This window comes from Musca domestica, unplaced genomic scaffold, assembly GCF_030504385.1.
Source record: "Musca domestica strain aabys unplaced genomic scaffold, Musca_domestica.polishedcontigs.V.1.1 69, whole genome shotgun sequence".
NCBI lineage: Eukaryota > Metazoa > Arthropoda > Insecta > Diptera > Muscidae > Musca > Musca domestica.
The window spans coordinates 460,606-478,449 of record NW_026712380.1 but is presented as its reverse complement, the minus strand read 5'-3'; the positions used below and the strand labels follow the sequence as shown (position 1 = coordinate 478,449).

Genomic DNA, 17,844 nt, shown 5'->3' with positions numbered 1-17,844 from the left:
ATGTAGTAAGCATTCCCAAATTTACCTCCATATTAAATTTCAGATACCAGCTCTATCCTAAGGCCCAATCTCAAATTTATTACCATGATTTATGTACAGTTATAATACGCATGTCCAAGACCATCCCCTTCTCTCCGCCAAATTTCAGAATTCCATCTCTATCCCAACACACATAAGCACATTTTGTGGTATTTAGAAGTTTTTGTACGTTTATAGTTCGCATATCCAAAACCCGCTCCTTTTATCTCTTCACCCAATAATTTTTTCAAAAAAAAAAAAAAAAAAAAAAACTCCATCTCAACCTCAGATACCAAAAGTGACCTTAATATCAAATTTCAGGATTTCAGCTCCGTAGTTTCCACCATTGCCGAATTTGCCGAATTAGTACTTTTCGTACAATTGTACAATTGTAGTACACATTTTTCAAACCACATCCATGTCTCAATACCAGATTCCAACAGAGACCTCAATATCGAATTTGAGGATTTCAGCCATAAGTTTTCACCCAATACCAAATTTAGTACCATTTAGTACTTTTTGTACAATTATACATTTTCAAAACCACCTCAATGTCTCAATATAGTACACATTTCTAAAACCAACTCCTCAATATAAAATTTGAGGATTCCAATCCTATACCTTCACCAAATACCAAATATAGTACTATTTTGTAGTCTTTGTACGAATCTAGTATACATTTTCAAAACCACCTCCATACATCAATTCAAGATACCAACAGAGACCTCATTATCAAATTTTGGGATTCCAATCCTATCCCCTTTCCCCAATACCAAATGTAGTACCATTTAGTACTTTTCGTGCCATTATAGTACACATTTCAAAAATCAACCTCAATATCTCAATTCCAGATACCCACAGAGACCTCAATATCAAATATCAGAATTTTATCTTCATCCCATCATCCAATACCAAATATAGTACTATTTAGTACATTCGTATAAATATGGGAGAATTTCCAAACCACCGCCAAATCTTAAACACAGATGCCATCAGTAATGTAACTATCAAATTTTAGAATTCTATCTCCATCCCTTCATCCCTCAATACCAAATTTAGTACCATTCAATACTTTTCGTAGAATCACATTACACATTTCCGAAATCACCTCAATATATACAGGTTAAACATGAACAGCGACCTCAATACCAAATTTCACATTTCAAGCACTATCTATTCACCAAAAGCCAAATTGTACCGAAAATAGCACCATTTAGTACTTTTTGTACACTTCCAAGACCACCGCTTTATCACACTCCCACCACCAACAAGGATGTCTATATAAAATTTCAAGATACCAGCTTCATCCGCTCATCGAAAACATAACTGTTCCCAATTTAGTACCATTTGGTACAGTTCAATTCCAAATACCAAAAGAGGGCTCCATATTACATCTGAGAATACCAGCCTTATCCTTTCACCCAGTACAAAATTTATTACCATTTAGTACTCTTCGTACAAATATTGGACACATTTCCAAACCGCCGCCAAATCTGAAACACAGATACCGTCAGTAATGTAAATATCAAATGTCAGAATTTTATCTCCATCCCTTCGCCCAATACCAAATTTAGTACCATTCAGTACTTTTCGTACAATCAAAGTACACATTTCCGAAGTCATCTCAATATGTCCAGGTTAAACATGAACAGCGAACCCAATATCAAATATCACATTTCAAGCACTATCTGCACACCCAATACCAAATTGTACCAAATAAAGTACTATTTAGTACTTTTTGTCCACTTGTAGTACACATCCAAAATCACCTCTTTATTACAAACATACCACCAACTGGGACTCCAATTAAAAAAAATGTCCAAATTTCAAATTCACCCATTATGCCCTAAACCAAACTGCGCCATATTTAGCACCATTTAGTACAGTTCGCACACTTAGTACACATTTTCAAAACCAACTTCATATATTTCTAATTTACCTTCCAACCATAATTCTCATACCAAATTTCAATTTTATCTATCCGTTTACATAATACCAAATGGTACCATTTTGAAGTGTAGTACCATTTTAGAACTTTTCGCAACCTTAAAGTTCGAGTTTCCCAAAACTGTGCGCTTCATTTATCTTGCACTCCACCAGTGACCCTCATACCAAATTACAGAATTCTAGCTCATACCGTTTGTCCAATACAAATAATTCAGGATTCGAACTCTATCGGTTCTCCCAACATTGAGATTGTACCAAATTTAGTACCATTTGGTTCACATAAGTACGAATTTCCAAAACTACCTTAATACTTCAGTCCTTCAATGCAATAATAATCTTATTTCCAAATGTTAACATTTCACCTCTATCGGTTTACACAAATCGAAATTGTATCAAAAAGTACCATTTAGTACTTTTTGTGAACATAAGTACAGATTTCGAAAACCCAAATATCCCAATTCTACACTTCGCCGGTAATGTTAATTTAAAATTTCATAATTGAAGCTCTTCCCCTTCGTCCAAATTTAAATTGTACCAATTGTACCAATGGTACCTTTTAGCACTTTTCGAATGCATACAGTACATACTTCCAAAACTACTTACTCCTCATACCTTGATTCCCATTCCAAATGTCAAGTTTTTTTTAGCTCTTACCGATCACATGATACAAAATGGTACCAAATTTAGTACATTTAAGTACTTTTCGTACACTTATAGTGCGAATTTTCAAAAACCCTTTGGTACATCCATCATGCACTTCATTCCAAAGGCTCAAATACAAAGGTACCATATTTAGCAACTGCTAATACTTTTCGTGCCGTTCTAGTACGAATTTACAAAAAAAGCTGACTTCTTCGTAGCCAGAGTGATCCTCTCCAAGATTTCTAGAATTTCAAGATTCTAGCTTCAATCGTTTCTTCTGGGCATCTGTCTGTTTCACTACTTTTTCATATTTATAGATTTAAAGATGAAACCAACATATCGCAGAAACCTACTTTCAATAGAAGACATTCCACAGATATGATACGTATATACAGGTTTGGTCCTGCAAAAGGTTTATGCTCCTTTGTGCCTCGTGACATGAGACCATGCAAAATTTCATGGCAATTGTCCTGTATTGACATCCTCTGTTGAGCTATTTGGGATTAAAAAAAAAATATTTTAAAATCCACCAAATTCGTCAAAATCCACTGCTTGCCCCTTCTGGCATGTTTGCAATCATGCACATATTGGGGGTGGGGCGAAAATAAAATTGTCCATGGCAACATTCATTTGTTGTTCGAAATACATGTAAATCCTCAAAACGTTTGTGGTCCAAACAGTCAGGGTCGTTCAATCACTCTGTGCCATCATCAAATGTAAGACATAGTCAACCTCTTTCTCAGTGTCTGTCTGTGGCACTCGTTGCTTTTTCTGTTTGATGATTGTCCTGGATAAAACTGTGCACGGGCACAGTCACATGCATTCCTTTTGATATTTCTTTCTTCTTCTTCGCCGCCGTCGTCGTCGCCGTCTTTTGGCAATTGCCCCGACAATTTTATTGTCCTAAATGTGAATGACTTCATGACGCACAGAAATAAAGTCAAATTCATTTCGAAAAGGATATTAACATGCGTTTGCCAGTCATCATAAAAATATTGCATTTTTATGGGTTTCTTTGTTTTACGTGTTTGAATTTATGTAGAACGTGCCGACATTGTGGCTCACCCGCTGGGTTAGATGGGCTTTGATGGGTTGGTTGATTTGGCTGCCTGGTGGCTGGATATCTGCATGCATAACATGGAATATGTTAAGATATATTTCCAAAGGCCACTTTATGTTCTCAATTTTTGTTAGAAATATGAAGTAGCATGAACACGCATGCATGCATATGGAAATGTATGGTGAAATTTGCTTTTTGTTTGGGCGGGAGGGTAGAGAGGGGTCATGTATATATTTATGTAGAGCAATGCTCTGCGATGTAAAGACATTGTTAAAAAATCGAAGATTAATGCTTCAATAATTCCTTTAAAAAATCCACGTTTGTGGTCTAAGTAGTGCTTCAGAAGTCCTTGAAAAATATATTTAAAAAATCTACCTTTATGGCCTCAATAGTCCTTAGAAAAATATTTAAAAAAATCCATGTTAATGGCCGTAATAGTCGTCGGAAAAATATTTTTAAAAAATCCACGTTTATGGCTTAAAAAGTCCTTGGAAAAATATTTTTAAAAAATCCATTCAAAAGTTCTTGGAAAAACAATAAAAAAAATCACCTTTATGGCTTCGAAAGTCCTTGGAAAAATATTTGAAAATATCCACGTTTATAGCTTTAAAAGTCCTTGGAGAAATATTTTTTCAAAATCCATGCTTATGGCCTTAATAGTCCTAGGAAAAAATTTTGTAAAAAATCCACGCTCACGGGCTCAATTGTCCTACAGCAGGCCTTGAAAAAATATTTTGAAAAAATCCACGTTTACGGGCTCATTAGTTCTTGGAAAACTATTTTGAAAAAATCCACGTTTATGGCCTCAACTGTCCTTTAGTAGTCCTTTTAAGGCCTCAATAGTCCTTTAGAAGTCATTCGAAAAGTATTTTTAAAAATCCACGTTTACGGGCTCAATAGTTCTTGGAAAACTATTTTGAAAAAATCCACGTTTATGGCCTCAACTGTCCTTTAGTAGTCCTTTTAAGGCCTCAATAGTCCTTAAGAAGTCATTCGAAAAGTATTTTTAAAAATCCACGTTTATGGCTTCAATAGTCCTTGGAAAAAATATTTTTAAAAATCCACGTTTATGGCTTCAATAGTCCTTGGAAAAAATATTTTTAAAAATCCACTTTTATGGCTTCAATAGTCCTTGGAAAAAATATTTTTAAAAATCCACGTTTATGGCTTCAATATTCCTTGGAAAAAGTATTTTTAAAAATCCACGTTTATGGCTTCAATAGTCCTTTAGTAGTCCTTGGAAAAAATATTTTTGAAAATCCACGTTTATGGCTTCAATAGTCCTTTAGTAGTCCTTGGAAAAAGTATTTTTAAAAATCCACGTTTATGGCTTCAATAGTCCTTTAGTAGTCCTTGGAAAAAATATTTTTGAAAATCCACGTTTATGGCTTCAATAGTCCTTTAGTAGTCCTTGGAAAAAATATTTTTAAAAATCCACGTTTATGGCCTAAATAGCCCTTCAGTAGTCAGTAGTCAGTTCATATACATGATACTGACTTCAATACTCTTTCAGTAGTCCCTGGGAAAATATAAAAAAATCACCTCAATAGTCCATCAGTAGTCCTTGGAAAAATATTTAAAAAAATCCAATTTTTTGGCCTCTAAGACCTTGGAAGAACATGTTGAAATAATCCATGTTTATGGCTTCAATAGTTCTTGGAAAAAATATGTATAAAAAAATCAAATTATTTTGCCGTTTGTTAATTATTTATTTTGTTTTATTTCAGATTGAATGTCAAGATGTATGGAAAGGTAAGTTGAACTATCAGAGATTTTATTATTGAAAAATTAAGAACTTCGGAAATATGCAAAATACCACATCATACATTATGGGAGGTAATCTTTACTTGCCCTATGATTCCGTTTGGCGCTCCATGTAATTATAATCTTATAAGTTGACCATTCCAATACAAAATATCCCAACAAAAACTATCATTTCTTTATGTTATGACATCTAATTAAATTCCATCCAAAGGGCCCACTTCGCTTGGCACGAAGTAATTTATTGATAAATGCAATTGAAAATGGTCAACAGGACAAATTGTCCTGCTGTATGTGACCTGCATAATACCATTATTATATTGTCATTTACATATTGACGGGCGCAAGTGGACATCTTAGGAATGCCATTAGAATAGAGAAAGAAGGCATTTTCTTCTTGTCATTACAAAAGGACTAAAGGAACTAGGGACGGACGGAAGAAAGCACTTAACACACTCACAGCAATTTTGCATAGATTCCATTATGGTCATGGGTCATAATGAGAATGATGATGTCAAAATCAATTGAATTATTTATTCGTTACAGAACATCAATACATACATATTTATATTTTAACGAGGGTGGTGTTAAAAGTTTGTAAAAGCATTTGATGAAATTTTATATTTGTTTAAAAGTTGGAGTTGGCCTGAAGTATTTGGACAATAAAAGGAGAAAGTTTCTCAGTGGCATTTGAATTCATTGCTCCTTGGCTTCTTGGCATAGCTAAAAGGACAGAAGTGGCTTTTATTTGGAATTTTGTGTTCCGAGAACTTAGGACTACCTATAAGACAATAGAAGTTTGTCAGCGAAGCTGCAGATAGAACCAGATTGTGTGCCCCGCTGTCTTCGCGCTTGTGGTCTTGTTTCCTGGGGCTCGTTACATTTATAAAGACAAGATCATTCTGGTATTCTTTGTTAGTTAACTACTTTACTGAGAACCGCCCGAGAGACAAAGCCTAGCAATTCGGAGAAGCTGCGCCCCTAAAATTGTCCATCGGTTTAGTTCAGTTTTGGCATACTTTTTCCCACATTTCGGCTGGTATCTCCCGAATAAATGCTTCAGCCTTGTCTTCCAATGCGTCGATTGAAGCGGACTTGAGCGGACATGAAAATCTTGAAGCTGTAATATTGCTGATGTTTTGAATATCGTTGGGAAGAATATTCCAAAGACAAACGATACTTGTGAAATCTGTCATTCAGAAATTATTCTACTTCTTTTAAAAGGCATTTCCTTTGCCCCTAATTATTTTCCGCCTTTTTTGAGGTGATGCATAAATATATAAAATTTAGTTCAATTTCGTACTTACTTTAGTGATCTAAATATCAAATGTCAGGATTTTGTCTCTATCCCTTCATCCAATACCGAATATAGTATAGCTTTTTGTACCACATTGATATATATTTCTGAAACCACTCCATTTGTCCAGGCTTGTACTATTGAGTAATTTTCGGACACATGTAGCACATTTCCAAAACCACTTTAATATGATGTAACAGTCCGATTGTGATGTATTGATTGTTTATTGACTCAAAATCTGGTGCGAAGATGGAATATATCGGTCCACTCCTTCTGGTACCTCCCCTACAAAGGGCCAACATTTTTTAATATTCATGAATTTCATAAAGCGCGAAATTAACATCCGATTCCATTCAGATTTGGCACATCTCAATATTTCTATCAACACAAGATCTGTTATAAAGATGGTAGAGGTCGGACCATTCCTTCTGGTACCTCCCCCACAACGAGCCAAAGTTTGGAATAACCAAAATGATTTTAAAATCCGAAACAAACATACGGTTTTCTTCATATTTCACACATCCCATTAATTCTACTCCAACAAGATATGCTGTAAAGATGGGATATCTCGGTCTCCTCCTCCTGGTGCCTCAAAGCGTCAAATTTTTGAATATCCATGAAGCTTATAAAATTCGAAATTAACATTAAATTCCATTCAGGCTTTGCACATCTCAATATTTCCATCATAACAAGATCTGTTATATAGATGATAGAGATCGGTCCACTCCATCAAGTGACTCCCCCACAAAGGGTCAAAGTTTTCAATAACCAAAATTTATTTTAAAATCTGAAATAATCATCTGGTTCTCTTCAAACACATCTCAATACTTCTATTAACACAAGATCTGCTGTAAAGATGGAATATATCGATCTACTCCTTCTAGTGCCCCCACCCACAAAAGGGTCAACATTTTCAATATCCATAAAGCTCATAAAACCCGAAATTAACATTCGATTCCATTCAGTTTTGGCACATCTCAATATTTCCATCAACACAAGATCTGCTGCAAAGATGGTAGAGATTGGATTATTTCTTCTGGTATCTCCCCCCAAAGGGTGGAATTTTTTTCCTGTAACTATATGTTTGTGTTGTACAGCGTAATTTATCGATTCCTATGATGCTTCTTGAGCAGCCTGCAATGCCGGTTGCCTGAATGTTGGACCATTAGGGCTGGACTTCTGAAGCTTTCTACGATCATAAGCTACTGATGCTGCTGTCAATGGGAAGTATGGGCTTACTTTATGTTTTAGAACAGCAACTGCCCGAACATCACAAAGTTTGGCCAGTTTACGGAAGAGATGGTTGGTGAACTCTCTGTAATCCCTCAAATATATAAAGGCTCAAGTTTCGATATCTTGAAATTTTGGGGGAATATATTGGATTTAAAAGGCAGTTTGTTCTTAATTTACAAATTTTGAAACGTCGTTCTACACCCCCTCACCGCCTGCTCCTATCCCGCTTCTAGATTATATCTATCGGCTTAAGTTTCGATATCCAGACGTTTGGGAAGCAAAGTTTGCAATCAGAAAGAAGGGGACTACTCTATTTACAATTTTTTGGGATCGACGTCACCCCCTGCTGACACGCTTCCCGTTAACAATGGTTAAAGAGCTGACAACCCACATAAATGTGGAAAAAACTGGAGTACTCTCTACCAGAGACATGTACTCAACATTCCGCATGCCTGTCATACATTTCGCCAAGTAAAACGGAACATTTGTTCCTGTAAATGAGTAATGGTGTTAGGATGTATTGTTCCTAGCCTTTGAAAAAATAAAAATAAAACAAAAACAACAATATAAATATTCCATGAAGAAGAAGAAGAAGCAGAAGTAGGAATTTTCTAATTTACTCCCAAACAACAAATGAAGTGCATTCATTCCTTCAGTCACTACGTCAGTCAGTGAGTCATTCATTCATTCATTCACTCATATCAAAATATACAAAGGCAGGAATTATGCAATGCTGCTGCAACTTCTCGCTGTCTTCCTCTGTCGTCTTGTTATGCGTTTGACATCGTCTGGCGGGAAACAGAGAGCAAAAGGAGTGAATGAAAGAAGATGGAACAGCAACAACAACAGTGCCATGAAATAAGCACTTAGCCATTGTTGTTGGATATTTCTCAAAGGGTGGGTGGTGAATGGCACACCCAACCTCATATTCATCCTTGCATTGTCATTCCAAGGATTGTTGTCATTGCCATAGCAGAGCCAAGCAAATGCCTTCGTTGTCATCGTCGTCGTCGTGGTACTACATCCTCAAGAATGCCGGAATGTTTGCTGTTATTGGCATATTTTAGCTTTTAGCTGTTGGTTATGTCTTCTCTGCCGTTGATGGGTTTTTGGAACGCGAAAGACGGCTTTTAGCCAAGCGATTCTCTGTCATTCGTTCACTGCAGGAAATCTTGAAAATACTTGAAGATTTTTTGTCTTTGGAAAGTGTCTTTTCCTTCGTTCATCTTCTCCATCCTCATCTCATCTACTGGCCGCTGCAGTGCAATATATATTTCCTTCCCCAGAAAGGGGTAGGCGTCATTTATTGGCATTGGACAACATGGATGCTGCCACAGCTATTGCTGCTCCACATGATGATAGCGATTTATCTAATACTTTTATTACATCAAGAGATTTATTTAGTCTTATATGCGAAAATCCATAAAAAGGATAACGTTTTATCAGCCATGCAACCAAAATGCCAATCACGTACATCTCGGAATTGCGGGGTTTTTGTTCGAAACGGGTTATTTGCAAAAATCAATAAAAGAAAGGGGTTAGCGATAAAATGGCGACCATTTGACATTCATGGCTTGGGTGTTTGGTAATAAGAGAATGCCAAAGATCAGCAATAAGGATATAACTCGATATTAAAAGAAAAATAACGCGGCAATTTTGGCGGATTACAGAGGACGTTTTGAGAGAAAATGGAGAGCTACAATCCTAAATTGTACTGAAATGATGTTGAGAAACCAGGAGTGACGACATAAAAGTCTACTTAGGTCTAAGAATACTTCAACACTCTAAATCTAACTTAAATGCCAGGATTCCATAAATTGTGCTATTAGTTGAAGTATATGGAAAAAACCTTCATACTAACTAAAATCAGAGGTTATCTTTATACAAGGTCTGGACCGATATTGATGTATTTTTGCTAATACAATTAGCAAATAATTCGAATTACCAAAATTTGGCCAAATTAAATGGAAAATATAATTAAAACGTAAAATACTTGAAATATGGATTCACATTTATATGGACTATACAAACAATAAACCGATATTGTTCATGATAAAATGGATTGGGACCCATGGTGACTTTTAACGTAATAAAATTTTGTGGTCGACCCCGTATGACCATAGCATTTGCTTACTTTTTATACCCTCAGCCATATGGCTAGAATGGGATACGGTCAAAACGTGCCTAGTCGAAATAACGGTTTTAGACCCTAGGACTCTTTGGACCAAATCCGTTTCAGGATGTCCGTCCGTTCGTCCGTCCGCCTGTCTGGCTGGTGTGCACGACAACTCTCGAAGGCAGAATCCGATTTGGTCCAAACTTGGTGCATCGTAACATTTTTGTCAAACTTAGATCGAGTTCGGAGATGGGCAATATCGGTGCACTCCTCCTAGTACCTCCCTCACAAAAAATCGAAATAACTTGCGAAACAAATCAGCGATTCTTTACAACTTGCTATATCTAAATATTTCTCTCAACCAGAAACCTGAGGTGAATATAGAATATATGATTTCACATAAAATGGGATATAAATGTTCCATTTTCTTGTACTTTGAAATACTTCTGTCGACTATATCTGGTACCTCACGAACGATTTAACATTTTCTAAAAATAATCACATATTTCATATAAAGTGAGGGAAGTTGTCGTCAAAACCTGGCACGTCGCCATATTTACATCATATTTATGTAGATCCGATACGAAATGGACAATATTGGTCCATTTTTTCGAAACCTACTCCTTAGAGAGTCAACAATTTGAATAATCATACCATAAGTCAAAATATATTTAAATAATCGAACATTGGCTAAGGGTATACATCTGTCGAAACCACAATGTGATATTTCTGTATTTTAGATTTTTTGGGAGAGATATGAGATTTTCTTGGATGATTTTTTGAAACCCTCAGGTTGGTATTCGTGGATTTTAAAGGGTGTGAAATGGTTTCTTTGAATAAAAGACATGGAGGGTCTTCAATGTGAAGAATACTTGCAGAATGTTTTCCATGTGTAGAACACTTGCAGGTGATGATTACTTGTAGAGAATATTACAGAAAGAGGGGTTCTGATCCTTTCTGTATGATAGTTTTTATACCCTCATCCAAATGGCTTTGATGCGTCAAAAATGTGCCGGAGTAACAGCTCTAAAAGCATGTTCTATTTGAACGAAATCTGTTCCTTACAAATGATGTTGATATAGATTTTGTAATATTTTCTGACATTGTTTATTTTTTCATATTTTTTATCGCATGCGATTTTTTCAATTTGACTTATAATATTGAAGTGTATATTTTGTAATATTTTTGCACTTTACAACACAGGTTGGGGTTATTATTTATATACAGATTGCAATTATCGTTCGATCCTCACGAAATTTTTGACAAAGGTAGGGTTAGGCTCAGAAGGCTAAGTCTATTGTTTTCAAAGATGTCCGCAATATATTTAGGGGTTGAAATGGACCAGCAACTCAAAATATTTCTGATTTTGCAGCTGTTATAAAGGTCACAAATAGAAACCAGAGGACACGAAATCTCGCATAAAGTTAGAGTTTAGGACAGCGGGTACAACGGACCACTAATTTTGTGTGAAAAAATACCAGCATTACTTACAGGATATATCCGAAATACACAAAAGGCGAACTTCTGGCTTTTTTATGCTGATTTCGTTGACGAATATAGCCAAATATCGTAGCCAAGCAAATCATATAGATGAGTCTAAATTTGGAGATACAGAGGGGCTTCTTGCTTTTGGAGATGATTGCATAATATTTAGGGGTTCAAATGAACCAAAAACAGAAAAAAAAATCCTGATCACACAATTGAAGCCAATCGACCCGCCTGAGAAGATAGTTAAGGACAGGGAAGAATTCTGGCATTTTTAATGACCATTGGATTATATTTAGCCGTAAAATGGACCACAAAAACTAACAGCACGACGGAGTGCGTAAATATTGGGAAAATGTCTCTGGTCAAAATGCTAAGGGTAATATCGGGCAGTGCTCCGTGACATAATTTCAAAAGCGAAATCTTCTAGAATGGATTTGGACATGATGGGTCTTCTCACATATTGTAGTGTTGTACGGTATCACATGGTCGGCCCCGTAAGCATTTCCTTACTTGTTTAAATTAGCTTTATGCCAGACAAGAAAATGGAAGAAGTAGGTCCACACTATAGTTGTCAAATTTTTGATTATTTCAATCAACTAATGTAAATAACGTGTGCATGTGGGACATATCGGCCCACTCCTTCCGAGACATCACCACAAGGGGTTAACATTTTGATGAATAATTACTCACCTATAATTTGAAATAAACGCTCGATTTTCCAGAAACTTTCTATTAAAATTATATGAGGTGTGAAAATGGGATGCATCGATCCACTATTTCTGGTTCATTCGTACCCGACGAAAATTAATATTCTTGGTTCACTTCTTCGGTACCTCCCCCACAATGCATTGGCTAAGGAAATACATCTGTCTGAAAACTGCCGACTGGTATAGCAAAGTGTGTTTTTATAAGAGCTAGCTGTTTTGAAATTTAAATAAAACACATGCCAAATTATAAAATGGACCACCACTACTATTTTGCACAAAGGTCAATGTGGATGTAAAATTTTCGACCATCTTTTCAAGAATTTTAAGGCGTATTTCAGCAACGACACGTTGAATATTGGTTTCCGAAGCGACAATCATTGCTGTTTATCCACGTAAACCAATGACTTCAGGTCTCCCCGAAAAAAATAATCGAGTGGCGTCAAATCACACGAATGCAGAGGTAAATTCAACGGGAAATTTCTCAAAATAATGTTGTTGTTGAAATGATCTTTCAATAAGTCCATTGTTTTGCCCACAGCCTGACCAGTGGCACCTTCCTATTTAAACCACATTTCGTTAACATCCATATCAGGAAGTTTTGATACCAAAAATTCTTTGATCTTGATTCCGTATCGATTTCCACTCACGGTGACGCGTTACCTTCCTTCCTAATTTTTAAAGAAATAAGGGCCGAATCAAGTTTTGATACAGTCCTCATATAACTATACCTCCTGAGTTTAGGTATTTGATGATTTGTGTCAAATTTGGTATTCGAAGTTCGTAATGACAAAAAGTAGAATTCTTACACAACTACCCCATATATCGACACCTGACTTGTAATCTGTATTTCGATAAATTTAGAAATTATATTCAAGGAATTATTTGAAAGTTGGAACGTAATTTTTGACAATAGGTACTATCTTCTTTGATAAAAAACTTATGGACACAGGTCCACATTTTTATATAGACCCCATATAACATAGTTAGGTGATGTTCGATATTTTGATGAGTCACATTTTTCGACTGATTTTTTTCAAATTTGATATTTAGATTTCGTAATTGGTATCACTTCCTATTACAAAAAATGCCTATACAGAATCTCATATATCCTCCATATATTGGCACCTTCCCACATCTTGTATTTGACGGATTAAAAAAAGCCACATTTGGAAAAAATACTTCAAAATTGGTATTTGTATTTCGCAATAGCCACAGCCATCTGTAGCAGATTATTGTAAATAGAGGTTCACGTTTTCGTTTGGCACCACTTAAAGCGTATCACCCAATAATCAGGATTTCAATAATTTTATTGGAATTTTGTCAGGAACTTGAAAATGGTGGTTTGAATTAACATTTCTAATATGTCGAACTTAGCTGCTTTGTTACTTGTTTTAAATATATTAATTGCTTTTCGTACACCCAATATCAATAGATTTGCGTAACAACAATCTGACATATATGTATTTGTTCTTGAGATATTATCAATTTGTTTGCATATCAGCAAAATATTTTGACCACAACACTTGTGATAGATTATTATGTTATATAAAATAATGTCATCATTATCCTTTTCTTTTATTATTTAGTTCAAGCACTTAAATGACCATTCAAATCCATGCAGAACAATGTCCCCAACAAGTGATGTCATTTTGATGGTCACACAAGGATAAAAGAGAGAGGAAAAAATGCCATTGTAGATTTATAGTTTTTTTTTTCTCTTCAAATATACATATGTATCTATGTGTTGTTCATGGATATTTAAATACAAATAAATCGAATATTTATCTTTTGGTAAATGGAAGTATATCGAAGGAAGTGCATCTATCCCCTTGCAACGTTATCTCCACACCGATATATTTTCGCAGCTTGTTACCTGTGGAAAATTCCTATTTTGAATTTTTTTTTTTTGAAAAAAAAAAAAACTACAAATCCTATCATGAGGTCGAAGCAAACATTAAAACATAACATAACACAGGTATTCCCATACGAATGTGTGCTAAGCATGTCATTTCGTTGTTAGCAAATACTCACACAAGGCATACAGTGGAGTCTGGATTTAAAGAGCATTTTTTCATGAAAACTATTTTTAACATAACCTTACTCTTTGTTTCTAAAGTAAGTCCTTTACAAGGATAAACTTTTCCTCTGATAAGTCGATATGTCTGAGGTTCCACTGTTCCCATTTTAACCAGTTGTTAAATTTGTCATAGACATTCCATGCTGTTGTGATTCAATTGCATAGTAATGAAATTTCCTCTGTATGTGTCTTGTTGAGATTTATAGAAAATACGATAAAGGCAGAGATTTTTTCCCTCGAACAATCACAGATAGACAGTTGGATGGAAGGTGGCAGAGTGAGGCAGTTGACAGCAGGAATTGAAATATTTTGCTAGTTTAGAAAATTCTATTAACCCAATTTGGAAATGTTGTCATTGCCGGTAGGTTATGAATGTTTGAATAAATTGAAACTATGAATAAAATTGTAGTTAACGAAAAAAAAAACACACACACATAGAAACAGAAATCCAATTATGCTGTCGGGAATTCGAAATGGATTTGAAATAGTACTTGGATGTTGAATGTCAAAATGTGAAGAGAACAAAGTCGGATATATATAAAAGACAGAAGTGAAGCCTGTACGACTGTAAATTGTCCTTTGCGACTTATATGAAATCGGATGGAATATATATAGGGTATAGATTTATGAACTTATTTTATTAGACAGCTGTACCAAATATCCACGACTGCATATTAAGGCCTTGTGGGATATTACACTATGCAACATAAAAATAATTTGAGAAAAACTGAAAATAATGAAAGTGTATAGAAAGATTTCGGATTTTGAAAGTCTATACTGCAAAGTAGCCAAAATAAAGGTGGTAGGAAAACTTTTTCCGATTTTTTTTAATTTTCCTTATAATTCTTGCTTGGTAGCCATATAGTGTATTCGGTAATGTAACTGACAACAGTACTAGGATCATTTTGGATCATTTGGTCTTTTTTTTTTTCAAAATATAGTCAAAACCCCTTTAAGCGAGATTGTACCAAGTCAAAATATTCTACAAAATTAAATTAAATAACTGACTGAGAATCAACGCCCAGACAAAACGGCTGCAGCTATTTTAAACGAGGGTCCGTCTTGGTGGGTTGGTGTGTGAAAAGGCTAAGTTTATAGAAATTGTTACTACTGATACTGAATAGATATGAAAAATACTAGAATGCACTAAAAAATGAATACTTTGTATTGGAGACATGCAATGAGAATTCTAAAATTCTGAATTTTGGAATGAGAGTCACTGATGAAATGCAGGATAGATGTATCACAAGGTTCTTGAAAATTCGAACTTTGAGGTTACGAAAAGTTCTAACATGGTACTAAACTGCTAAAATGGTACCATTTCTTATTATGTGAACGGATAGGGCTAAAAACTTGAAATTGTGTATGAGAATCAAGGTTGGAAAATAAGTTTGTTAAATTTGGAACAGTTAGAGCTAGAATCTTGAGATTTTGTTATGAGATTACTGTTGGTGGTAGGTTAGTGATAAATAAGTGGTTTTGAAATATATACTACAAGTGCACAGAAAGTACTAAATAGTACTATATTTGTTACAATATGGTATTGGGTGAGCAAATAGTGCTTGAAATCTGAAATTTGATATTAGGATCGCTGTTTATATATAGCTGAAGATGTGGAAGTGGTTTTGGAAAAGCGTACTATAATAGTACGAAAAGTACTAAATAGTACCATATTTGGTATTGGGTGAAGGAATGGAGATAAAATTCTGAAATTTGATATTTAGATTGGTATGTATATGGTATATGGTATCTGTGTTTATGATTTGGCGGTGGTTTGAAAATGCGTCCAATATTTGTACGGAAAGTACTAAATGGTATGAAATTTGCCATTGTGTGAAGGAATAGGGCTGAAATCCTTAAAATTTGATTTTGTGTACTGAATGGTACAATATTTGATATTAGGTAAAGGAATATAGATAAAATTCTGAAATTTCATATTTAGATTGCTAATGTGTATCTGTGTTTGAGATTTGGCAGTAATTTGGAACTGCGTCCTATATTTGTACGAAAAGTACTGAACGGTACTAAATTTAGTGTTGAGTGAAGTGATAGGGCTGGAATTCTAAAATTTGATGTGGATGTCATTGTTTGTGTCTGTGGTTAGGAGAAAAGCTGGTTTTGACAAGGGATGTTATATTTTTACTTCTTGGTACTGAATTTGGCAATGGGGAAATTACAGAGCTGAAATACTAAAATTTAATATTAAGGTCACTGTTGCTATCTGAGGCCGAGATATGGAAATTGTTTTGAATATGCGTACATATCTAAATAGTTTAAAATTTGGTATTGACTGAGGGAGTAGAGCTGAAATAATCAAATTTGATATGGATGCCACTGTTGGTGACTGTGGTTGAGAGAAAGAGGTAGTTTTGGAAATTCGTACAATGAACGTATGAAAAGTGCAAAATGCCACCAAATGTTCCATTGGGTGTTGGAATAGAGATGGAATTCTGAAATTTTGTATCGAGGTCACTGTTGGTGTCTTGGGGGGAGAGAATGAGGAGGTTTTGGATGTGTGTTGGATCTTAGGATGGGGTTGGAATTCTTGAATTTGATATGAAAGCCACTTTTGGCATACATGGTGAGATGAAAAAACTGCAACCAACTTCAGACTGTTGTCATTTCTAAGCCACTCGTCCGACAGCTGTTAAAATTATTCAAGTAATCATTTTGGTCAGAATTTTCCAGAAAAAAAGTTATTCGTGATGGAATTCAAACGTGATAGTGCGATTTCTTTATATTTGGCTGGATAACCACAAGTGGCTATCGTTAGAGCACTCCAGCATTTAAATGTGAATAAATCTTTTGTGTCTCGCTCGTTACCATGATACTGGTGGTCCTAAATATTAAAAAACATTCTATGGTTGAAGGCGAACTTCATGTTAATTTATGCAAAATTCTCCTATAAATCACCATTTTAGAAAATTGACGTCAAAAGCTAAAATATTCTTCATCAAATTTCACTATAAGCTACCGAAGAAATGAAGTCTCTACATCCACTATATATCAAGAAAATATTTGCATCAATTTTACCAAAAAAAAATTAAAAATATTTCCTAATTATACCCTACACCACAAGGTGGTCAGGGTATTATGTCTTTGTGCATTTGTTTGTAACAGGCAAAAGGAAACGAGATAGACCCATAGTTCCTTTTGATGATCGCATAGAATCACATTCTGAGTCGATTTATGCATGTCCGTCCGTCTGTCCGTCTGTCCATGTATTCTTGTGAACAAAATGCAGGTCGCATTTATTATCCGATTGAGATGAAATTTTAGCAAACAACATTTGTTTGGCCCAAGGACGAACCCTATTGAAATTGGAGATAATCGGTAAAAATTTAGATATAGCTCCCATATATATCTTCGTCCGATTTGCCTTTTATTGAGCACCAAACGTGTAATATCAGCCCGAATAGTATGGAATTTTGCACATACAACCAAATTAGGCCTGAAAATAAGTATGACAAATTTTATTATTATTTCAGATATAGCTAT

General features: G+C 35.1%; 1 protein-coding gene across 2 annotated transcripts in view; it reads left to right on the top strand.

Moving 5' to 3' along the window:
- LOC131805970 (MAP kinase-activating death domain protein-like) overlaps positions 1-17,844 on the top strand; it is a 145,298-nt gene that overhangs the window by 14,801 nt on the left and 112,653 nt on the right. For both annotated transcript variants that reach the window (XM_059129778.1, XM_059129779.1), the window contains exon 2: positions 5,395-5,419. The gene's annotated coding sequence lies outside the window, so the exon portion shown is untranslated. The remainder of the gene's footprint in view (positions 1-5,394; positions 5,420-17,844) is intronic.